The 25,115-nt window shown below is 61.5% G+C and overlaps 1 pseudogene; it reads left to right on the top strand.

Annotated features, from left to right (window-relative positions):
- Positions 1-3,157: 3,157 nt before the first annotated feature.
- On the top strand, positions 3,158-22,804 carry LOC138102371 (zinc finger protein 665-like; annotated as a pseudogene).
- Positions 22,805-25,115: the final 2,311 nt, after the last annotated feature.

Genomic DNA, 25,115 nt, shown 5'->3' with positions numbered 1-25,115 from the left:
GCCCGGCCCTGAGGCGCGGGGCAGTCGCGGGGCAGCCGCGCTCCGGCCCCGTCAGCAGCAGCGCCGCTTCGTGCCGGGCAGGAGCGGCAGAAGGAGCCGGGCGGCGGCGAGGAGGAAGAAGAGGAAGAGGAAGAAGAGGAAGAAGAGGAAGAAGAGGGAAAAGAGGGAAAAGAGGGAAAAGAGGGAAAAGAGGGAAAAGAGGAAAAAGAGGAAAAAGAGGAAAAAGAGGAAAAAGAGGAAAAAGAGGAAGGGGCCGGGGCCGCCTGCGGTGTCCGATCCCCGGCAGCAGCGGGGAGGCCTCGGGCAGCGGTGGCGAGCGGGGCCCTTTGGAGCCGCCCCGAGGGCTCGGTGCCGCCCCGGGCCCCTGAAGGAGCCGCTCGGCGGGACGGGCGAGCTGGGAACGAGAGAAAACCCCGAGGAAAGAAGAGAATCCGATCAAAGAGCCGCACCGAGGTGCGTCTCCGCCGGCCCGTGGCACTGAAGGAGCTGCACCGAGAGACCGGCGAGGAGCCCGGCGGTGATAGAGCCGCAGCGGAGGGCGTGGGATGGGAGATGCGAATGGAATGAAATAAGGAGAATGGAATCATAAATTATAGAAGAAATGCCCGGGGAGTGGCGGCTGCGCGGCGACTGAAAGAGCTGCAGCGAGGGAGCGTCGGGGCAGCAGCGCGGGGTCTCGGCCGCTCCGTGTGACCGAAAGAGCCGCAGCGAGGGACGGGCGGGGCGCGGCTCGGATCGAGCCCTCCAGCTGCGCCAAGAGCGGCGACACCGCGGGACCGCGCCGGGGCCGGGCGGCGGCGGCAAGCCGGAGCCGGGGAAGCGGCTTGGAGCGGCGGAGACGAGCGGGGTGTTCCCGTCAGCTCCGCTCAGCCCTCGGGCACTGGGGGGTTCCGGGGCTTGTTCCCGTCAGCTCCGCTCAGCCCTCGGGCACCGGGGGGTTCCGGGGCGTGTTCCCGTCAGCTCCGCTCAGCCCTCGGGCACCGGGGGGTTCCGGGGCTTGTTCCCGTCAGCTCCGCTCAGCCCTCGGGCACCGCGCTGGGGCCCCGCGCACTTTTCCAGCCCGGCCGCCCCCACGGGCCGGGCCCCGCGGCTCCCGCTGCCGCCGCCTCGACCCCGCCGAGCCCAGAAACCCCGGAACATCGCTCCCATGCACTAAAGAACCTTTCCGTGCGCAGCCAGGGGCGCAGAGGGGGGATCCCTATGGAGTCCCCTCCCCTCAGTCCCTGCTGGGCACGGCCGGGCATTAGCGCAGCTCCCGGGGCTGTGTCCCGGCACCGGCTGCTGCCACAGGGCACGGGGCTGCCGCGCTTGGGCATCAAACGCGACAGATTTGGGGAGCAGGGACAGCCACAGAAACCCTCGGGGAGCCCTCGGGAGCCTGGAGCTGCCCGAGGGGCACAAAGGATGCCCTGGACACAGCGATGGCCCCAGCAGCGGCTCTGCCCCCCAGCACGGGGCTGTGTCCCAGACCCCACGCTCCAGCCCGAGGTTTGGGGGCGGCAGCGGAGCTGCTGGACGGAGGACGGCTGGAGGAGCAGGAGCGGGAGGAAGAGGAGGGATAAAGGGGGAGGGGCGGGAGGAAGAGGCGGGACAGAGGAGGCCGGAAGAGGAGCCTCCACGTGCCTCCATCGCTCTCTGTGTCCGCAGCTCTCGGATCCGGGAGCATCGCTCCCCCCATCCCGCAGGTGACCGGGGAGGGGCAGCTCGCCCCAAAATCTTGGGCGGTGCCTGGGGTTGTTTTGGGAGAGGGGCTTTTTGGAGCTTGGAGGATTCCAGCACCGAGCCCCAAATATCTTTTTTGATTCCTGGGGGAAGGGGGGTTTGGTGCGGCGGGGGGGAGGCGGATGTTTGGATCTTACAGGACTCCGAATGTGAGTCGCAAATGCCCGTTGGGGGATATTGGGGAGTCCCCGGCACGCGGGGTTTTGGGGTCCCGGTGGCGGCTGCCGGGAGAAATGGGATGGGGCGGGATGGGGCCCGGGAAGGGTGGGATGTGGGATGAAGTGTGGCGGAGGGGGATGGGCGGGATGGGGCCTGGGATGAGGCAGGCGAAGGTTGGGGATGATGAGGCCGGGGGGACCCCAGTCCTCAGGGGCCTGCGGGGTATCCGCCAGCTCTGAGGGAGTTTTGGGGCACCCCTAATCCTGAGGGGGTGGTGCTGGCAGCGGGGGACACGTGGCTCCGGCACCTCCGGCCCCAGCTGAGCCCCCCCCGCCCCCAGCGCCCCCCGGAGAGGAATTTGGGGAGGGGGAGGTGGGGGCAGCCAGGCCGGGCCCCCCCGCGCTGTCCCGGCGGGGGCCGAGTGCGGGCGGGAGCCCCGCGGGGCCCGGCCCTGCCCGGGCACGGCTGATGCCGCCCGCCCGCGCTCCGCACTGGTCCGGACTGGTGCTCCCAGTGCCGTGCGGGGCGGGGCCGCTCTGGGGACCCCCCAGGGCACAGCGCGGCTGCTTTGGGGCTGTCGGCAGCGCCCGGCGCTGGGCATGGGGCGTGTGGGGGCAGCTGGGGCCGCACTGGTGGCACTGGTGGTACTGGGAGCCCCCCCGGGCGCGGGGTGAGCGGTGAGAAGGGGGGCGGAGCTGAGACCCCAAATTGAGCGAAATGGGGAATGGAACCCCCAAAGTGAGCAGGAGGGGCCTGGAACCCCCAAAACCAAGGCCGGGGGAGGGGAGGTGGGGATTGGGGATGGGGAAGGTGCAGAAGGAGGAGGGGAAGAGGGGAAGAGGGGGCTGGGACCCCCAAAGAAAGCGGGATGGGGATGGGACACCCAAATTGAGCTGGAATGGGGCTGTGGATTGGGGGAACGCTGAGAAAGGGGAGGAGAGGGGAGGGAAAGGTGGGGTTGGGACAGAAGAAGAGCGGTTCCATGGGGGTGCAGCCCTGTCCCCCAGCACCTGAGCCCTGGAGCGATTCCCTGGGGCTCTGGGGAAGGGAGGGATCCACACTGGGGGGGTCCCCAACCCCCCTGTCCATCCCTGGGGCTGATCAGGGAGCTCCCCCCACACAGCAGCTGGTGCTGCGGCAGCCGTGGGGCAGAGGGGGTGGGAAAGGGGGGGCAGGGTGGGAGTGGAGGAGGAGTGGGAGGAAGAGGAGGGAGAGAGGAGGAGGAGGAGCTGGAGAACCATGAGGTTCCACCGCCCGCCCACTGTGTCCACAGCACCCCCAGCCCCGGTAGCATCTTCCCCCCCATGCTGCAGGTGAGCGGGGAGGGGGAGCTCACCCCAAATCTATCGGGGGGTCACCAGGAGGGGTTTTTTTGGAGGGGTGTTTGGAGCTTGCAGATTCTGGAATCAAGCCCCAGATGTCCTTGCATGTCCCTGGGAGGGATTTTTGGTCCAGAGGGGATATGTGGATCTTGCAGGACTCCAAAGCTGAGCCATAATTGCCCCTTGGGGGTCTTGGGGAGTCCATGTGAGGATCGCCCGGTACTGGCAGGGTGGGACATTGGCTTTGGGGATCCCCAGGAGAGCTGGGGGCTGGAACACGGGATCCCTGGAGTGGGGAGAGCAGAGAGGGATGATACCAGAGCTGGGGGACCCCCAAGAGCCTGGAGGGGTGGGGGGGGGCCTGGAGATGAGGCAGGGCTGGGACCCGTCGTCCCTGAAAGGGGCAGTGAGGAGAGGGGGGAGCCCTGAGTGCCTGGAGTGGAGGGAGGCTGAAGACCCTGGGACCTCTGGGAGCCGAAGCAGAATCAGGAAAAAGGGGCCTGTGGGACCCCTGAAACCCCCCAGCATCCCTAAGCAGGACCCCGGAGAGGGGGGATCTCCAGGACCCACGGGACCCCCAGCAGCCCTGACAAGGGGGACCCCCAGAACCCAAAGTGAGGAGACTGGAAAGGGGGAACTCCTGGAGGCTTTTTTTGGACTCACTGTCAATTTTTTGTTGGTTTTATGGACACCCGGTACCCGGTGACTTCTAGAGGTGGACTTGGGCAGGAGGAAGCCCCAACCCAACACACTCATCCCTTGTTTCTCCCCAAACCAGGATTTCCCATTCCCAGCCCTTGGCCGGATGGAGGAGGAGGCTGTGAGGAGGAGGAAGATGCCCCGGGACCCCCAGGCAGGTGAGGAGGAAGTCAGTGCCCCTTTCCCCCTCTCTCCTGCTCCACCTCCCAGCCCAGCATCGCCCCCGGCTGCAGGACAACCCCGCTGCTGACGCCGTCCTGCCGGGGACAGACTGGGGGGATCTCCTTCCCCTTCCCTGTGGCACGGAGGCAAATCCCATCCTCTCCTTGTCCTTCCTCCCCCAGCCAAGGAGCTGAGGACGGAGCCCAGGGAGGACAAATCCCCGCGGCAGAACCTGGTGGAAGAGGCCGTTTTGAGCGGCTCCACGGTGCAGGAATCCAACGGGGAGGAAAAGCCCCGGAGATCCCCCACGAGGCGGGACTCCAAAACCAGCCCAGGGTGCTCTGAGGAGGGAAGACCCACCCTGTGCCGGGAAGGTGGCCGGAGCTTCAGCTGGATCTCCAACCTGGTGATCCAGCAGCAGCTTCACACCAGGGAGCGGCCCTACAAGTGCCTGGAATGTGGGAAGAGCTTCAGCCACACTTCCAACCTCTTCACCCACCGCTGTGTGCACACGGGGGAGAGGCCCTACAAGTGCCTGGAATGTGGGAAGAGCTTTAGGCGGAGCTCCAGCCTCATCACGCACCAGCACCTGCACTCCGGGGAACGGCCTTATGAGTGTGGGCAGTGTGGGAAGAGCTTCAGGCAGAGCTCAGCACTAGCTGGGCACCAGAGGATCCACACCGGGGAGAGGCCCTACGAGTGTCCCAAGTGTGGGAAGAGGTTTCAGACCAGCTCCAATCTCCTCCTGCACCAGCGAACACACACAGAGGAGAGGCCCTTCAGCTGTCCCGACTGTGGGAAGGGCTTCAGGCAAAACTCCCATCTCATCGCCCACCAGCGCATCCACACTGGGGAGAGGCCCTACAAATGTGAGGAGTGTGGGATGAGCTTCAGCCAAAGCTCCAACCTGACCTCCCACCGGATGACCCACACCAGGGAGAGGCCCTTCAGCTGTCCTGACTGCAGGAAGGGCTTCAACCGCAACTCCCAGCTCGTCACCCACCGGCGCATCCACACCGGGGAGAGGCCCTACGAGTGTCCCCAGTGTGGGAAGAGCTTCTCAGACAGCTCTCTCTTGACCCGGCACCAACGGAGGCACCGCTAAGGGAAGCCCTGCGAGTGCCCCGACTGCGGGAAGAGCTTTGTCCTCTGCTCCAAATTCATCCCCATCAGAGGACCCACGCTGGGAAGAGCCCTGGTGACCCACATTCCTGGTGATTCGTGTTGGGAAGACACCTGGCTGATAGTCCTTTTGTTTTGGCCCTAATTTTCTTTTGATCCATCTTCATCCCTTAAAAACACCCAAAATTGGGGTAAAAATAAAGAAATTGATCAGAGACATCTAAAGTCTCACTTATTTACTGGTATGTGGGGGGAATTTTGGGTTCAAGGTGATATTTGGGAAGATTTGAGGGTTCTATGGGGATTTGAGGGAGTTTGTTCCATCTCTTCAAACTCCAAAAGCCAAGAGGGATCAATCCGTCACCTCAAAATTATAGGAACCCAGAGTGCCAAGAATATTTCTCTGCCTGTTTTTAAGGGTTCTTACCCCCCTGAACAAGACTGTTTTAGCTTCAAACCTTGGAAAAAATTACCAGCAGTCAGACAGGAACTAGAAAATACAGTGGTGTGAATTAGGTGATAGACTACTATGTAAGATTGTCACAGGGTGAAAAATTTAGAGGTTTTAGGCTTCTCTTTGTAGTAAATAGATAAGAGTAAAAAATATCAAAATGGAGGATTGTTATTGTTCTCTAAACCTTCTTCTTCTTCTACTACTCCATATTCTGCAGTAAAAGTAGTTTGGAATGATTGGATGGAAAATTCTGCAGTTCCTAGTCGTGTTACTGAATAATTGGTAGGAAAGTGAAAATAATGTACGTTTTCAGTAACTATTGGTTAAAATATCTTTAAAAGCTGTGTAAATCTTGATAATCAGGGTTCACTCCTGCTTTTCTGTCTTCTATGCTGTACCTGGGTCACGCTAGTGGCTCTGTTCCTCTGATAAGACTTAATAAACAACTATCTGGAAGCATTGAAACGAAAGGAAAAGTCTCACCTTATCTTTGAAACTCCTTGCAAGGACTTTCAGTAAATTCTCTCCCATCCAGAGGGACTAGATTTACGGCATGGTACAGTGTCAAAAATGACCCAATTCCACTGAAAAGGACTCAATTCTGTTCCAAAATGTCTCAATCCCACTCCAAAATGTCTCAATTGCCTTCTAAAATGACTCAATCCCAACCCAAATTTACACGATTCCACAGCCCTTCAAGGTGGGGTGTGGTTGGAAGGGGACTGGCAGAAGTGGGATGCAAATTGGGAGGGGTGGGATGGGCATACACATGGGGGGTGTGGGTGGGATGGGGGAAATAGGGATTGGGAAGGGGGTCTTCCTGCCCAGGAGGGGTGGGATGGGCTCTGGATGAGACAGCTGAAGGCTGGGGATGGTGAGGCTGAGGGGGACTGTTGTGGGGACCCAGCCCTCTGGTGGGCTGTGGCCGTCCAATGCCCATCAAACCCTGGCTATCCAGTGCTGGGAACACCAGGAGGCTGAGGACAGCCCAGAGGGCGGATCCGAGGGCGGCACCGAGGTTTAAGGCCACAGCCTCCCTCTAGAAAGTTCTTCCCAGTTCAACACCCCGTTGGTTCCCTGTTGTAGCTCCCACCTCAGCGTTATCCCCATTGGTTATTGTTCCTATTGTTCCACCCCCTCTGCTGTATCCCGTTGGTTGTTCCCCTTCTCTCCATCCCCTTTCCCTGAGTATAAGAACCCTGGACCCTTCCATTTTCCTTGTCTTTTGTCCCTGGTCCCTCCACCCAATAGTTGTGGTTGGAGCCCATTCAGAAGACTCCTATCGTTCCTTTCCGTCGGGAAGATGCTCACTGGCCGCCTGCAGTTTGGGCCTGCTCCATTTACAGAGCGCCGGCATCGCCGCAGCACCGACAGCAGCTGCGCTGCGTTCCTCGCGGTTTGCAGGAAGGACGCTGCGCCCCTGAATTTGTGGGCAGCCCAACAGCGTCAGGGGGCCCCGTTCCTGAGCGGGTTCTGGGGTATCCCACATGCCTGAAGGGATTTTGGGGTATCTCGTGTTCCTGAGGCAGTTTTGGGGTACCCCATTGCTTAGGGGGGCATTCTCAGGGCGGGGCCTGGTGGCTACGGTACTTGGAACGGGGCCCTGTGGCTTTGTCGAGACGGACAGAACAGCTCACCCTTGTTGTAATCCAAAGCTGTAAAATGTTTTTATTTTCTCTGCTGCTGTTCTTAGCAGTTCTAGCTCTTCCCAATGGCTGTGCCCTGTTGAGATTGGCTGCTTAGCAAACAGTGACAAGGCTGTCTAACAAGCAATGACCATTCAGGCAGTAAAACAATCATCTGTACAAGCAAAGGTATCGTTGTTACATATTATCCACAAGTTCTTCCTTGTACACTCTCAATGTCCCATAACAAGAACATCCTCTCCTCGTGCCCAGAACATCTTCTCTCATCGATTATCTTCTTGGCCTTCTCTGTGGCTTTCACTGAAGCTGCAGAATTTCACTGTAAAATTCTCACGGGTAAACTGACCAATTTCAAGTCTGACTCTGTGGGGCCCCCAGACCAGCTGTCAGCCTCATCAGATTGGCTCTGCCGGACAGAGCAGAAGCTTCCAGCAGCTTCTCACAGAAGCCACCTCCGTGGCCTCTCCCACTACCAAAAACTGGGCTGAGCCCAAATCAGCACAGGGTCATTCCACCGCTGGTGGTTGAGGGCACCGCTCCCAAAACCGCACAAGAGTGAGGCTGCCGTGGGGTGAGGGTGCAGGGGGAGCTGGAGTGCCTGGGAGCCCAGAGCTGGCTGCTGGGGGCTTGGAGGGTGCAGAGCTGGGTGACAGGACCGGGCAGGGACCAGGGCTGACTGATGGGAGCTGGGCTGGGATCCAGGGCTGGTGGGAGCTGGGGGGATCCAGGGCTGGGAGTGGAGGGCTGGTGGTTCCAGAGCTGGGTGAGGGGGCTGGGCAGGTCCAGGGCTGGATGCTGGGAGCTGGGGGGATCCAGGGCTGGATGCTGGGGGTATCCAGGGCCGGATGATGGGAGCTGAGGGGATCCAGGGCTGGATGATGGGAGCTGGGGGAGATCCAGGGCTGGATGCTGGGAGCTGGGGGAATCCAGGGCGGGGTGATGGGAGCTGGGGGAGATCCAGGGCTGGATGCTGGGAGCTGGGGGGATCCAGGGCTGGATGCTGGGAGCTGAGGGGGATCCAGGGCTGGATGCTGGGAGCTGGGGGGGGATCCAGGGCTGGATGCTGGGAGCTGGGGGGGATCCAGGGCTGGATGATGGGAGCTGGGGGGGATCCAGGGCTGGGTGATGGGAGCTGGGGGGATCCAGGGCTGGATGATGGGACCTGAGGGGGATCCAGGGCTGATGCTGGGTGCGAGGTACTCAATGGATGCTGATTCTGGTTGCAGATTCTACTTCACTCTACCTCAGGAAGACTCTCGAGCTGATAGTTGCTTCTGTCACTTCCCTACCTACAAGTCCCTGGCCCTGCCTACCAGCAGATTCACAGGGTCTGTTTGCAGAGACACATTCATCACATTCCTTTCAATGTTTCCCTGAAATCGCTGTATTGTTACACTGAATTCAACAAATCTTTGCTTTTGGTGGATGCCTTTTTCTTGGAATGGACAAGAGACCTTCATGTGTGCAAGCCGTGTGCCTTCCTGCTTGCTCTGCTCTGAGGGCAAAAGTCGCTTTCTCTGTTCAGCTCTGCTGCTCCTTTCCACTGTGGTGGCTCCAACAATGGACACTGGCACTTCAAACCAGTGGGAGGAGTTGGAAAATGTGAGTGAAAATAGATTATCCAGAACCACCCTTGATCTGTCCTCGATCACTCACTGGGCTTGAGGAGATCCTTGATAAGTGCTGCCCGGGAAGCCTGTGAAAACAGGAGTCAATCTGATTTTACCACCCGTGTGCTGTAATGCAGCCTCCAAAAGGATCGATGCTTTTCTGCACCTGTGCACACACGTGTCTAAAGCACGTGAATCCTCCATTAGTTCCACACTCATTCTGAGGTTTTGCACCCAACTGTTGATTTGGTCCTGATGTTGCTCATTTGAGCTTCAATGGTTGCAAAACAAAGCAGATCAGAGGAAACAAGAAATTTAAGTTTAAAAACCCAAGAACAACCTCTGATGAAAATGCAGAAGAAAGATTTTATTACAGTATAGTTTTTCTTTTATTAAATCTTTTGTCAGTGGATGTGTTGTGCCCAACTACTTCTTTATGCCTTTTGAACCACAGCTATTTATCATTATTCCTTTTTAGTATTTATTATGACTTTTGAACGTCATGTACAACAGACTGATGCCATCACAAGTAGTTTTCTGTCCAAAGAGATTAAAAATCACGTTTCATCATCCCAAAGAGACTAAAGCCGGTGTGTTTGGCGTCCCATCTCCCACAGCCGGTCCCGGTATCTCCGCAGGGGATTTCTGCCCTGGGGCAGCCCCGTGGCCATGGTGACACCCTGAAACATAGATTTAAAAGAAACATAAAGATTTTAGTTATAGGCTAGCTGTGTTGAAATTAGTTAGAATTAGAAGGAAGTTGAGCTGGACTAGAGTTAATTAAAATAGTTTGGAGAGCTAGATTTGAAATGGTTTTTAAGATGTTAGTAATTGATTACAGAATAATTGATGCTCTGTCATTTGTATGTTTGTTTAGCTGTGCTTAGAACGAGGAACAGAAATATTGATCAGTTGGTGTAGGGAACAAGGACAATTCCCAATTTCCTCCCTCTGTGGGAACCTATTCAAAAGTCAGGCAAGAGGAAATTGGGAGGTCACTAAAGTAATTAAGATTGTTAAAGTTCAGAAAGGCAAAAAAGGTCCAAGTGGGGGAGATGAGCTTACTTCATCTGTCTGGGACCACCGACCCAATTCGAGAGCAGCGACTCAATTCAGAGCACGCACTACACATGCTAAATGACATTAAAGCTCATTTCCATACGAAGCGGAGAATGGGAGGGGTCACTGTTATAAATATGTATTTGTATTTTGGATATTCATCACTTTTGTGGATAAATGAACTCTGTAACCGTTCATACCTGGACACGGCGCATTAGGAAGCTGTTCCACGCCGCTGTCCGGCGCCAATCAAACATTCACTTTCTAACTCTAAACTGTTAGAGAGCTTTTGTCTGTCTCAGCTGGATATCGATATGAGATCGATATTCACATCTTGGTAAATCAAGCCCCGAGCACGGACACAGGGGCCGGTGTGCGAAGGCGTTTGGGACTGCACGGACGTTCTTTAGCAGCAATGTTTGTCTTTATTCTCTCTCTCTTTATTCCCTCTCTCTTTACTCTCTGTGTCTTTCTATCTTTTTACTCTCTCTCTCTTTACCCTCTCTCCTTTCTCTCTCTTTTCTCTCTCTTTATTCGCTCTCTGAAGAAAATGAATACAAAAGCTAAATTTTTTAGCAATATAATATTGAACATTTATTAGTCGAACAAAACCAAATCACAGCGCTGGGGCGCTTGACAGTATCGCCAGAGGCGCCCTCCATTCATTTTACTGTGGACTTAAGGACTCTCTTAAACTGTTACATATTCATTAAGCCCAGAAAGTCATTTACACTTCACTCAACTTTCCCCCTCTCCGGTCTCTGCCCCTTCCCCCAGCACGCCGCCGCCTCGGTGCTCGGGATCGCTTCAGAACTGAAGGCAGGCACCCCCCTCCGGTGCCTCCCCAGTCTCCAGCCTCATTTGCAGCTGCCAGTTCCCTTGGAAGGTGTGAGTTCTGAGGAGAGAACAGTCTTCCTGGGATGCATGCGGCTTATCTTCTTTGTTTCTCTAAGATATCTCGGCTCCTGGCTCTGTAGTTTCTCAGCTCAAAAGACATTTATTGTCATGTGTTTATTAATACATTTCTTAGCGTATTACAACTATTTCGAAGTTACAATTTACCTTAATCTCGTTTCTACTTAACTACATTTTGCCTTAACACTATTTCTACATAGCACATCATCACTTCTAAATGTTAAAATCAGAGATGCGAAAGACAACATTTATCATTCACTCATTTATCATAATTGGAATCTGGACTGCAAAAGCTGACAGACAGACCCCGAGCGCCGACGGACACCCGTCAGCGGCGTCACGGCCCAAGGGATCGGAGCTGCGGCTGGCGGGGCTGGAAGCTCCGTCCAGCAGCTCCGCTGCCGCCCCCAAACCTCGGGCTGGAGCGGGGGGTCTGGGACACAGCCCCGTGCTGGGGGGCAGAGCCGCTGCTGGGGCCATCGCTGTGTCCAGGGCATCCTTTGTGCCCCTCGGGCAGCTCCAGGCTCCCGAAGGCTCCCCGAGGGTTTCTGTGGCTGTCCCTGCTCCCCAAATCGGTCGCGTTTAATGCCCAAGCGCGGCAGCCCCGTGCCCTGGGGCAGCAGCCGGTGCCGGGACACAGCCCCGGGAGCTGCGCTAATGCCCGGCCGTGCCCAGGAGGGACTGAGGGGAGGGGACTCCATAAGGATCCCCCCTCTGCGCCCCTGGCTGCGCACGGAAAGGTTCTTTAGTGCATGGGAGCGATGTTCCGGGGTTTCTGGGCTCGGCGGGGCCGAGGCGGCGGCAGCGGGAGCTGCGGGGCCCGGCCCGTGGGGGCGGCCGGGCTGGAAAAGTGCGCGGGGCCCCAGCGCGGTGCCCGAGGGCTGAGCGGAGCTGACGGGAACAAGCCCCGGAACCCCCCGGTGCCCGAGGGCTGAGCGGAGCTGACGGGAACAAGCCCCGGAACCCCCCGGTGCCCGAGGGCTGAGCGGAGCTGACGGGAACAAGGCCCGGAACCCCCCGGTGACCGAGGGCTGAGCGGAGCTGACGGGAACACCCCGCTCGTCTCCGCCGCTCCAAGCCGCTTCCCCGGCTCCGGCTGCCGCCGCCGCCCGGCCCCGGCGCGGTCCCGCGGGGTCGCCGCTCTTGGCGCAGCTGGAGGGCTCGATCCGAGCCGCGCCCCGCCCGTCCCTCGCTGCGGCTCTTTCGGTCACACGGAGCGGCCGAGACCCCGCGCTGCTGCCCCGACGCTCCCTCGCTGCAGCTCTTTCAGTCGCCGCGCAGCCGCCACTCCCCGGGCACTTCTTCTAGAATTTATGATTCCATTCTCCTTACTTTATTCCATTCGCATCTCCCATCCCACGCCCTCCGCTGCGGCTCTTTCACCGCCGGGCTCCTCGCCGGTCTCTCGGTGTAGCTCCCTCAGTGCAACGGGCCGGCGGAGACGCCCCTCGGTGCAGCTCTTTGATCGGATTCTCTTCTTTCCTCGGGGTTTTCTCTCGTTCCCAGCTCGCCCGTCCCGCCGAGCGGCTCCTTCAGGGGCCCGGGGCGGCACCGAGCCCTCGGGGCGGCTCCAAAGGGCCCCGCCCGCCGCCGCTGCCCGAGGCCTCCCCGCTGCTGCCGGGGATCGGACACCGCAGGCGGCCTCGGCCCCTTCCTCTTTTTCCTCTTTTTCCTCTTTTTCCTCTTTTTCCTCTTCTTCCTCTTCTTCCTCTTCTTCCTCTTCTTCCTCCTCGCTGCTGCCGGGGTTCAGCCCCCGCCGCCGCCCGGCTCCTTCTGCCGCTCCTGCCCGGCACGAAGCGGCGCTGCCGCTGACGGGGCCGGAGCGCGGCTGCCCCGCGACTGCCCCGCGCCTCAGGGCCGGGCCGGGGAGTGACCGCACGGCTGGGGAGGGACCCCCGCTGGCCAGGGCAGGGACTGACCCCATGGGAGGGTCCCCCCGCTGGCCAGGGCAGGGACTGACCCCATGGGAGGGACCCCGCGCCGGAGCAGGGAAAGATTCCTGTCCCCGAGGGCGAAGCAGCGGCACGAACTGAGCGCGACTCCCATCCCTTCTCCCTGCCCCGCTGGGCACAGCAGGGAGGAGCCGGGGATAAAGTGAACTCCGGCAAGGAGAAAGAGGTCGGGGGACAGTTCTGTACCAGGGTTTATTTTCCTCCTCACTCTCCTGTTCTGATCCGCTCCGTCCCAAATCCAGTTCATTCCCCACGTCGGGGCTCTTGTGGCCGCGATGGCGATCCCTGAGTGACCTCTCCCTGCCCTTAGCCCGAGCCACGAGGACTCGCATCTGTTCCAGTTCCGTGCAATTCACGGGCATTTGGGGCAGCTGGAGCGAAGCAGCTGCAAACCACAGCGGGCTCGAGAGGGACTCAAGCAGGGCAGGAGCCGGGGCTGCCCCGAGGGAGCTCTCCCGACACGAACCTTGCCGGGCTCTTTCGACGGGAATTGCGGGGAATGTTTCCATTCACCGCTACAAAGCAGAGTCACAAGTGGAGCTGAGCTTTCAGCTTGAAATGAGGGAATCGAACGTGTGCGCGGGGACTGCTGGAACCTCCAGGTGCCTCTTGATCCTTTAGTTTCGGAAATATTCAGCCCCTCAGCAGCGATGTCTCTCTCAGCCCACCGGCTCCTGGCTCAGACCCAGCTCAGAGCTTGGAGAAGAGACCCAAGGTCCCAACAGAAGAAGCTCTGCAGGTTTTTTCTTCGTTCATATTTATTTTATGCTATTCTATTTTATAATCTATAACACTCTTTTTTTTTTTTCTTTTATTCTTAGTTTCTTTTTTTTTTCAATTTTTTTTTCTTCTTCTATTACATCGGGTTTTTTCTCTACTTCACCCACACAGCCTTTGTTCCCCTCCCGGAGGTTTGTGGTGAGATGCTGCCCTACCGTTTCTCCCCCGGAAACCAACGAATTCAATCGAAATAATGATGGATTTTTGAAGTCTTCCCGCCGCTGTTTCTAGAAGGTCCCGGCCGGGTCCTGCCAGGAAGACCCGGGCGCGGGGAGGTGCCTCAGGGCTTAATTGGGGAGAACAGTTTAATTGGGGCGAGAAACACTTCAATTCTGGGGAGAAAATGTGAATGAAGGGGAGAGAAAATGAACTGCGGGGAGGAGCCCCCCAGCCCCCGGCTGTGCCCCGAAGGTGCTGCCCGCGGCTCCCCTGCTCCCACCCCCGGGCTGGGGGCGCGGAGCTGCCGCTGCTCCCGGGAACGTCACGGGATAAAAACTCCATTCAAGCTTTTCCAGCCGCAGCAGCGACGCTCAGCATTCCTCGGACCTTCCACTGCCCGTGGACATCCCGTGTCCCTCGGCTGTTCCGCGTCCCCCGGGTGTTCCATGTTCGCCCAGTTTGCTCCCGCACGCTCCCAGCCGCTCCCAGCCGCTGCCAGCTGCACTCAGCACGCTCCCAATTTCTCCAAGTCGCCCTCAGAGTGGTCCCTGTTGCTCGCAGTGTGACCTGTGTTACCCAGTTCTGGTCCCAGTGGGTTCCGGTCCTGGTTCTGGTCCTGGTGTATCCCGGTGTCCCAGTCTGTCCCAGTCCGTCCCGGTCCCTTCCCGGCAGCCGCCGCCGTTTCCCGGATCCTGCCCCTCCCGCCCCCGGAGCTGCCGCCGGACGCCCCCCAAGATGCTGACGGGGGCCGGGGGCTTCGTGTTGGGCTTCGCCCTCCTGGGCTGGGGCTCGGCCTCCACCTCTGGGAGAAGGTGACGGAGGGTCCCCGGGGGTCGTGTCCCCCCCCTCGGAGCGCGTGTGACTCCCCGATGTCCCCCCATGCCGGGGTCACCCCCTTTTCTCTCCCACAGCGCTCCTGACCCAGCTCCTGCTCCCCCCTGGGAGGGGCTTTGGGAGCCCCCCTGGAACCCCCTTGAATCCCATTCCTGGGCACTGGGAACCCTCTGCATTTCCTTCCCCAGCTCCGGGACCTCCCTGCACCCCTCATCCTGCACCAACACCCCCTGCACCCCCTGTCCCGGGTATCCTCCTCTCCCAGCCCCTGCCTCCCCTTTTTCCCTGACCCCTGGACCCCCGGACCCCCATTCCCGGCCATCCCGGGGCACCTCAGCCCCAGGCCTCCCTTTCCTGGGAAACCCGAGCTGGGCACGGGGCTCTGCAGCCGCTCTGGGATTTATGATCACCCAAAGGAAAGGGACAGGAGAGGAGAGAGAGAGAGAAGGAGATTGGGAGTCAGGGATCAGGGTCCCAGCGCCCAGTCCTGCTCCGCCGGGGCTGGGGCCCCGCAGCCGCAGGACAAAATGGATCCGCGGGTCCCGGTGCTTGCCCCGCTTCGGGCCGAACCCAGCGGGTTCCAGGCAGAGTTTGGCCGCGGGGCCCGGGAGCTCAGCCCAGCCTGGCCCGGGGGTCCCGCAGGGCGCGGCCGAGGAGGGTCCGGGGGATGCCAGGAGGGGATCCAGGGGAATTCCCTGGAATTGCCCCGTCCCCTCCCCCGCGCTCCCTCGGTCCCTTTGGCTTCTCCGTCTCATGCCCTGCGCCGCCGGGATCTGCCCGGCGACTGGTGACGTCACGAGCAGCCCGAGCTGCCATTGGCGGGCAGGAAAGAGCGGCGCCAATGGCGGGGCCGGAGGCGGCTCTGGGGGCGGGGCCGGGCTGTGGGCGGGGCCCAGCGGAGCCGCGCGATGGCTCCAGCGCTGGGGCCGGGGGCGCTCCTGGGGGGGCGAGGGGCGAGTGGGACCCCCGGCACGGGAACCCCCGAACCGCAACTCCCGGGCACGGGAACCTCCTGAGCTCCCATTTCCGGGCACTAGAACACCCTCCACCGCCATTCCCAGACACTGTGACCCCCCTGCATCCCCTTCCCCAGCACCGGGACCCCCCTGTTCCCCCTTGTCTAGCCCCGGGGGCCTCCGTGAAACCCCCTGAACCACCATTCCCGGGTGCTGTGACCCCCTGCATCCCCCTGCCCAGCACCGGGACCCCCTGTTCCCCTTACCTGGCACGAGGACGTCCCTGAAGCCCCGTTCCCGGCAAGGGGACTTCCCTGGACCCACGTTCCCCGTCTCAGGAAAACCCCCTGAGCCACTGTTTCTGGGTCCCGGGACCCTCCTGAAACTCTATCTCCGGGCCGAGGACTCCGCCGTCCGCCCCGGTCCCGGCACCGGAACCACCTGACCCCCCCATTCCGGGCACCGGGACCTCCTTGCACCCCCATATCCAGGTCTGAACCCCCACTCCCGTGCACGGGGACCGCCCGGCACCTCCATCCCCGGCGCTGAGACCCCCCCGAGCCCCCTTATCCCGCACCGATACCCCCTCGCACCCCCTCTTCCCCCGCCCCGCGCTCCCTCAGGCACTTCCGCGGCTCCCAAGCTGCGCCACCGGGATCCGCCCGGCGAGCGGTGACTGCCCCGGCACAGGGACCCCGCTCCCGCCCCCGGCTCCTCCCGGAGCCTTCTGGAAACAGCAGAGGGAAGAGTTCAACAATTCATCATTATTTCGATTGATTTCGTTGTTTTCCGGGGGAGAACCGGTGGGACAGCACCTCACCACAAACCTCCGGGAGGGGAACAAAGGCTGCGTTAGGTGAAAATAGCGAAAAAGACGATGAAATGGAAGAAAAAGTAAAACAGATTTTACAGTAAAAGAGCATAAAATAATTATGAATAAAAGAAAATAACAGCAGAACTTCTTCTGTTGGGACCTTGGGTCTCTTCTCCGAGCTCCGAGCCGGGTCTGAGCCAGGAGCCGGTGGGCTGGGAGAGACATCGCTGCTGAGGGGCTGAATATTTCCGAAACTAAAGTATTAAGTGGCACCTGGAGGTTCCAGCAGTCCCCGCGCACACGTTCGATTCCCTCATTTCAAGCTGAAAGCTCAGCTCCACTTGTGACTCTGCTTTGTAGCGATGAATGGAAACATTCCCCGCAATTCCCGTCGAAAGAGCCCGGCAAGGTTCGTGTCGGGAGAGCTCCCTCGGGGCAGCCCCGGCTCCTGCCCTGCTTGAGTCCCTCTCGAGCCCGCTGTGGTTTGCAGCTGCTTCGCTCCAGCTGCCCCAAATGCCCGTGAATTGCACGGAACTGGAACAGATGCGAATCCTCGTGGCTCAGGCTAAGGGCAGGGAGAGGTCACTCAGGGATCGCCATCGCGGCCACAAGTGCCCCGACGTGGGGAATGAACTGGATTTGGGACGGAGCGGATCAGAACAGGAGAGTGAGGAGGAAAATAAACCCTGGTACAGAACCGTCCCCCGACCTCTTTCTCCTTGCCGGAGTTCACTTTATCCCCGGCTCCTCCCTGCTGTGCCCAGCGGGGCAGGGAGAAGGGATGGGAGTCGCGCTCAGTTCGTGCCGCTGCTTCCCCCTCGGGGACAGGAATCCTTCCCTGCTCTGGCCAGCGGGGTCCCTCCCATGGGGTCAGTCCCTGCCCTGGCCAGCGGGGGGTCCCTCCCGACCCGTGCGGTCACTCCCCGGCCCGGGCCTGAGGCGCGGGGCAGTCGCGGGGCAGCCGCGCTCCGGCCCCGTCAGCGGCAGCGCCGCTTCGTGCCGGGCAGGAGCGGCAGAAGGAGCCGGGCGGCGGCGGGGGCTGAATCCCGGCAGCAGCGAGGAGGGAGAAGAGGAAGAAGAAGAAGGAGAGGAAGGGGCCGGGGCCGCCTGCGGTGTCCGATCCCCGGCAGCAGCGGGGAGGCCTCGGGCAGCGGCGGCGGGCGGGGCCCTTTGGAGCCGCCCCGAGGGCTCGGTGCCGCCCCGGGCCCCTGAAGGAGCCGCTCGGCGGGACGGGCGAGCTGGGAACGAGAGAAAACCCCGAGGAAAGAAGAGAATCCGATCAAAGAGCCGCACCGAGGGGCGTCTCCGCCGGCCCGTGGCACTGAAGGAGCTGCACCGAGACACCGGCGAGGAGCCCGGCGCTGAAAGAGCCGCAGCGGAGGGCGTGGGATGGGAGATGCGAATGGAATAAAGTAAGGAGAATGGAATCATAAATTCTAGAAGAAGTGCCCGGGGAGTGGCGGCTGCGCGGCGACTGAAAGAGCTGCAGCGAGGGAGCGTCGGGGCAGCAGCGCGGGGTCTCGGCCGCTCCGTGTGACCGAAAGAGCCGCAGCGAGGGACGGGCGGGGCGCGGCTCGGATCGAGCCCTCCAGCTGCGCCAAGAGCGGCGACCCCGCGGGACCGCGCCGGGGCCGGGCGGCGGCGGCAGCCGGAGCCGGGGAAGCGGCTTGGAGCGGCGGAGACGAGCGGGGTGTTCCCGTCAGCTCCGCTCAGGCCTCGGTCACCGGGGGGTTCCGGGGCTTGTTCCCGTCAGCTCCGCTCAGCCCTCGGGCACCGGGGGGTTCCGGGGCTTGTTCCCGTCAGCTCCGCTCAGCCCTCGGGCACCGGGGGGTTCCGGGGCTTGTTCCCGTCAGCTCCGCTCAGCCCTCGGGCACCGCGCTGGGGCCCCGCGCACTTTTCCAGCCCGGCCGCCCCCACGGGCCGGGCCCCGCGGCTCCCGCTGCCGCCGCCTCGACCCCGCCGAGCCCAGAAACCCCGGAACATCGCTCCCATGCACTAAAGAACCTTTCCGTGCGCAGCCAGGGGCGCAGAGGGGGAATCCTTATGGAGTCCCCTCCCCTCAGTCCCTCCTGGGCACGGCCGGGCATTAGCGCAGCTCCCGGGGCTGTGTCCCGGCACCGGCTGCTGCCCCAGGGCACGGGGCTGCCGCGCTTGGGCATTAAACGCGACCGATTTGGGGAGCAGGGACAGCCACAGAAACCCTCGGGGAGCCCTCGGGAGCCTGGAGCTGCCCGAAGGGCACAAAGGATGCCCTGGACACAGCGATGGCCCCAGCAGCGGCTCTGCCCCCCAGCACGGGGCTGTGTCCCAGACCCCACGCTCCAGCCCGAGGTTTGGGGGCGGCAGCGGAGCTGCTGGACGGAGGACGGCTGGAGGAGCAGGAGCGAGAGGAAGAGGAGGGATAAAGGGGGAGGAGCGGGAGGAAGAGGCGGGACGGAGGGGGCAGGAAGAGGAGCCTCCATGTGCATCCATCTCTCTCTGTGTCCGCAGCTCTGGGCCTCGGGAACACCGCTCCCCCCATCCCGCAGGTGACCGGGGACTGGCAGCTCGCCCCAAATATCTTGGGCGGTGCCTGGGGTTGTTTTGGGAGAGGGGATTTTTGGAGCTTGGAGGATTCCAGCACTGAGCCCCAAATATCTTTTTTGGTTCCTGGGGGAAGGGGGGTTTGGTGCGGCGGGGGGGAGGCGGATGTTTGGATCTTACAGGACTCCGAATGTGAGTCGCAAATGCCCGTTGGGGGATATTGGGGAGTCCCCGGCACGCGGGGTTTTGGGGTCCCGGTGGCGGCTGCCGGGAGAAATGGGATGGGGCGGGATGGGGCCCGGGAAGGGTGGGATGTGGGATGAAGTGTGGCGGAGGGGGATGGGCGGGATGGGGCCTGGGATGAGGCAGGCGAAGGTTGGGGATGATGAGGCCGGGGGGACCCCAGTCCTCAGGGGCCTGCGGGGTATCCGCCAGCTCTGAGGGAGTTTTGGGGCACCCCTAATCCTGAGGGGGTGGTGCTGGCAGCGGGGGACACGTGGCTCCGGCACCTCTGGCCCCAGCTGAGCCCCCCCCGCCCCCAGCGCCCCCCGGAGAGGAATTTGGGGAGGGGGAGGTGGGGGCGGCCAGGCCGGGCCCCCCTGCGCTGTCCCGGCGGGGGCCGAGTGCGGGCGGGAGCCCCGCGGGGCCCGGCCCTGCCCGGGCACGGCTGATGCCGCCCGCCCGCGCTCCGCACTGGTCCGGACTGGTGCTCCCAGTGCCGTGCGGGGCGGGGCCGCTCTGGGCACCCCCCAGGGCACAGCGCGGCTGCTTTGGGGCTGTCGGCAGCGCCCGGCGCTGGGCATGGGGCGTGTGGGGGCAGCTGGGGCCGCACTGGTGGCACTGGTGGTGCTGGGAGCCCCCCCGGGCGCGGGGTGAGCGGTGAGAAAGGGGGCGGAGCTGAGACCCCAAATTGAGCGAAATGGGGAATGGAACCCCCAAAGTGAGCAGGAGGGGCCTGGAACCCCCAAAACCAAGGCCGGGGGAGGGGAGGTGGGGATTGGGGACGGGGAAGGTGCAGAAGGAGGAGGGGAAGAGGGGAAGAGGGGGCTGGGACCCCCAAAGAAAGCGGGATGGGGATGGGACACCCAAATTGAGCTGGAATGGGGCTGTGGACTGGGGGAACGCTGAGAAAGGGGAGGAGAGGGGAGGGAAAGGTGGGGTTGGGACAGAAGAAGAGCGGTTCCATGGGGGTGCAGCCCTGTCCCCCAGCACCTGAGCCCTGGAGCGATTCCCTGGGGCTCTGGGGAAGGGAGGGATCCACACTGGGGGGGTCCCCAACCCCCCTGTCCATCCCTGGGGCTGATCGGGGAGCTCCCCCCACACAGCAGCCGGTGCTGTGGCAGCCGTGGGGCAGAGGGGGTGGGAAAGGGGGGGCAGGGTGGGAGTGGAGGAGGAGCGGGAGGAAGAGGAGGGAGAGAGGAGGAGGAGGAGCTGGAGAACCACGAGGTTCCACCGCCCGCCCACTGTGTCCACAGCACCCCCAGCCCCGGTAGCATCTTCCCCCCATCCTGCAGGTGAGTGGGGAGGGGGAGCTCACCCCAAATCTATCGGGGGGTCACCAGGAGGGGTTTTTTTGGAGGGGTGTTTGGAGCTTGCAGATTCTGGAATCGAGCCCCAGATGTCCTTGCATGTCCCTGGGAGGGATTTTTGGGCCAGAGGGGATATGTGGATCTTGCAGGACTCCAAAGCTGAGCCATAATTGCCCCTTGGGGGTCTTGGGGAGTCCATGTGAGGATCGCCTGGTCCTGGCGGGTTTGGACATTGGCTTTGGGGATCCCCAGGAGAGCTGGGAGCTGGAACACGGGACCCCTGGAGCAGGGAGAGCAGAGAGGGACGATACCAGAGCTGGGGGACCCCCAAGAGCCTGGAGGGGTGGGGGGGGGCGTGGAGATGAGGTGGGGCTGGGACCCGTCGTCCCTGAAAGGGGCAGTGAGGAGAGGGGGGAGCCCTGAGTGCCTGGAGTGGAGGGAGGCTGAAGAGGGAGACCCTGGGACCTCTGGGAGCCAAAGCAGAATCAGGAAAAAGGGGCCTGTGGGACCCCCAAAACCCCCCAGCATCCCTAAGCAGGACCCCGGAGAGGGGGATCCCCAGGACCCACGGGACCCCCAGCAGCCCTGACAAGGGGGTCCCCCAGAACCCAAAGTGAGGAGACTGGAAAGGGGGAACTCCTGGAGGCTTTTTTTGGACTCACTGTCAATTTTTTGTTGGTTTTATGGACACCCGGTACCCGGTGACTTCTAGAGGTGGACTTGGGCAGGAGGAAGCCCCAACCCAACACACTCATCCCTTGTTTCTCCATAAACCAGGATTTCCCATTCCCAACCCTTGGCCGGATGGAGGAGGTGGCTGTGAGGAGGAGGAAGATGCCCCGGGACCCCCAGGCAGGTGAGGAGGAAGTCAGTGCCCCTTTCCCCCTCTCTCCTGCTCCATCTCCCAGCCCAGCATCGCCCCCGGCTGCAGGACAACCCCGCTGCCGACGCCGTCCTGCCGGGGACAGACTGGGGGGATCTCCTTGCCCTTCCCTGTGGCACAGAGGCAAATCCCATCCTCTCCTTGTCCTTCCTCTCCAGACAAGGAGCTGAGCACGGAGCCCAGGGAGGACAAATCCCCGCGGCAGAACCTGGTGGAAGAGGCCGTTTTGAGCGGCTCCACGGCGCAGGAATCCAACGGGGAGGAAAAGCCCTGGAGATCCCACAGGAGAAAGGGCTGCAAACGCAGCCCAGGGTACTCTGAGGAGGGAAGACCCACCCTGTGCCGGGAAGGCGGCCGGAGATCCAGCCAGAGGTCAGAGCTGGTGGTTCATGAGCAGCTTCACGATGGGGAGAAGCCCCACAAGTGTGGGGAATGTGGGAAGAGCTTCAGATGTAACTCCAACCTGATCGACCACCAGAGGGTCCACACCAGGGAGAGGCCCTAGGAGTGTTCCAAGTGTGGGAAGAGGTTTCACACCAGCTCCACTCTCCTCCGGCACGAGCGGATTCACACGGATGAGAGGCCCTTCCGCTGCCCCGACTGCAGGAAGGGCTTCAACCGCAATTCCACCCTCGTCAGGCACCGGCGCATCCACACTGGGGAGAGGCCCTATGTGTGTCCCCAGTGTGGGAAGAGCTTCTCCTGGAGCTCTAACTTGATCATCCACCAGCGCATCCACACCAGGGAGAGGCCCTACGAGTGTCCCCAGTGTGGGAAGAGCTTCTCTCAGAGGTCTCACTTGATCGTCCACCAGCGCATCCACACCAGGGAGAGGCCCTACGAGTGTTCTGAGTGTGGGAAGAGGTTTCACACCAGCTCCACTCTCCTCCGGCACGAGCGGATTCACATGGATGTGAGGCCCTTCCGCTGCCCTGACTGCAGGAAGGGCTTCAACCGCAGCTCCCACCTCGTCACCCACCGGCGCATCCACACCGGGGAGAGGCCCTACGAGTGTCCCCAGTGTGGGAAGAGCTTCTCAGACAGCTCTAACTTGACCCAACACCAATGGAGGCACCACTAAGGGAAGCCCTGCGAGTGCCCCGACTGCGGGAAGGGCTTTGTCCTCTGCTCCAAATTCATCCCCCATTAGAGCACCCACGCTGGGAAGAGCCCTGGTGACCCACATTCCCTGTGATCTGTGTTGGGAAGACCCCTGGCTGGTGCTCTCCACATTCTCCTGGATCCCCGTAGGCACCTGGGTGAACGCAGGGGCAGGAACATCCATCAGGACTCAGATCAACATTGGAAATTCATTGGGAAGAGCTGATTTTTTAACTTTACACCCTAAAAAATTTCATCTACTCTATCCAAATGTTTCTTCTGCTGGCATCAAGCCACCCTGGATGATCTTGGAGGTCTTTTCCAACCTAAGTAATTTCCATGTTTATCCTGTCAAAACAAACAAAATTGGGGTAAAATTAAAGAAATTAAACAAAGAGATCTAAAGCTCCACCATTTTCCCGGAATTTGAGGATGAATTTGTGGTTCAGGGAAATATTTGGGAGGATCTGAGTGCTGCAGGGCTGCGAAGCCAGGCAGATTGGGGCCACAATCTCACAGTTGTGGGGGCAGAACGTGTCCTCCTGAGCCCGTCTGTTCTCCAGGAATTCCGGTTGTCTGTCCCAGTCCCTGGCCTGGGTCTGCCCATCGGGGGTGTCCCCCCCAAAGTGCCCAAATTGCTACTGAAGTGCCTGAGCTGCTCCAGGCTTTGGATGTTCCTGTCCCCCAGCCTGTCCTGGTCGGTGCTATGGGGGCTGGGAGAGGGTCTGGGGGGACTGGGTGGGATGGGATTTGGGGGCTTTTGGGGCAATCTGTGAGGGAGTTTTGTGGTCCTGGCATGGCTTTGTGGCTTTGGGAGAATTTGGGTGGGTGTTGGGGGGATGGGAAGGGGATTTGGTGGCTCTTGGAGCCATTTCTATTGCAGGGAGTGGTTGGGAGAGTCCTGGCTGAGAGCTGTGGGGTGGTTTGAGGGGTCTGGGAGTGGCTGTAGGGCTGGGAGGTGGTTTTAGGGCAGATGTGACCTCTCCAGACCCCCAAAGCTGCCACCAGACCTCACCCCCAAGATGCTGCCGGGGGTCGGGGGTTCCATGTTGGGGTTCATCCTCCTGGCACTGCAGAAGGTGAGGGGGGTCCCCAGAGGACGTGTGTGTCCCCCCCAGAGTGTGTGTGACCCCCCCCCCATCCCGGTGTCACCCCCTTTTCCCTGCCCACAGGGCTCCTGAGCCAGCCCCTGCTGCCCCGGGAGGGAATTTGGGGAGGGGGCAGAGGGGGTGCGCAGCCCCCGCCGGGGGATGACCCCGGCCCAGCGCCCTTCATTCAGCACCGAGCTGGGCTTGGGGCCGCAGGAGGAAGAGGCCGATGGGAAGCAGATCCTGCAGGGGGGACAGGGCTTGGGCTCAGGGCAAGGTCCTGCCCTGCACACCTGTCTCAGGTGTGAGCCTGCCCCAGGAAGGGAGCGGGACATTCCCATCCCCACGGATCAGGGCTGGGAGCAGCACTGGGACCAGGGACATGGAAATACTGGGAGCCACTGGGACCGCACTGAGGGGTGAATTATCCCCCCCAGCACCTTTCCAGGCCGCCCTGCGACCTGAGAAATGCTCGCTGGGCCTCGGCCTTGGCCAAGAGCCCCCGGGCTCAGCTGCTCTGAGCTCAGGCGCTGCCGGCTCCCGCAGCCCGCCCAGGGCCGCCCTGCCCATGCCGGGGCTGTGCTGGAATTCTCTGCTGCTGCTGGGCCACTCGGGGGGTCTGGCCCAGCAGGAAAGGTGACCTTGAGCCAGGAGCTTTCCTTGGCTGCAGCAAAGCCTCAGCATGGAAAGACCTTCCCAGCGCTGTGCCCTGGGCCGGGAGGGATTGTGCCACCAGAGCTGTCCCTCCATTTCTTCTGCCAGGCAGCTCTAGGACATGGAAAGTGGAGAAGCCAGAGCTGCCTCTCCGCTTTCCGCAGTCCTCCAGAGGAATCCTGTGTGGGAAGCAGCCTGGGAACAGGGTTGAGGTGCCAGGGCAGGGGAATTCAGAGCCCTTTCCTCCCCCGTGGGCCCAGGCTCTGGCCCTTGCCCTTTGCAATGGCCCTGCAGCTGCCAGAGGGGCCTTCTTGGCTCAGCTGAGAGCAGTCCTGCTGCAAGGCTGTCCTCGAGCTGCTTGGGCTGCACATGTGCCCAGGGAATGCTCATTGCTTGCAGTCTCAGGTGCTGTGCGTGTGCAGGTGTAACTACTGCAGGAGGGAACAGCTCTGCCGGGGGCAGGTCTCTTTTTCTTGGTGGTTTTTATGTTGAATGAACGTTCCCTGCCAGCTCCGGGCAGAGCTCTGTAGCTGTATGTGCCACTTGTCTGTGGCACTGTGGCTCAGGAGGTGGCCAAGGGGAGCTTGTCCGAGGTGTGGGCAGAGGAATGGCCATCAGGCCAGGCTGGGGGGTCAGCGGCCGGTCAGTTGCGTTGCGTGGCCGCGGCTCTGGACGCTTGTGTGGGAGCGTGTGCAGGGCTGGAAGGCTGGGGCTGCCGCCGCTGTGTCGCAGAGCCGGGAAGGCCGGGGCTGGCCCGGCCCTGGCCCGGCCCCGCCAGCTCTGCCAGCTGCCGGCGGGGACACAAAGGGCAGCTCCGAGCTGCGGCCGCTGCGCTGCGGCCGCACAAACGCAGCGCCCGCAGAGCTCCAGGGCAAGGTGCTGGCCCTGGCTCGGGGCTGGGCCGGGGCCAGCGGCAGAAAATCAACTTGCAGCTCGGGCCCCGCAGCAGGGAGGAGCAGCAATTGCTGGGGG

This window comes from Aphelocoma coerulescens, unplaced genomic scaffold (genome assembly GCF_041296385.1).
Source record: "Aphelocoma coerulescens isolate FSJ_1873_10779 unplaced genomic scaffold, UR_Acoe_1.0 HiC_scaffold_73, whole genome shotgun sequence".
Classification (NCBI taxonomy): domain Eukaryota; kingdom Metazoa; phylum Chordata; class Aves; order Passeriformes; family Corvidae; genus Aphelocoma; species Aphelocoma coerulescens.
This window is presented reverse-complemented; position numbering and strand designations above follow the sequence as displayed.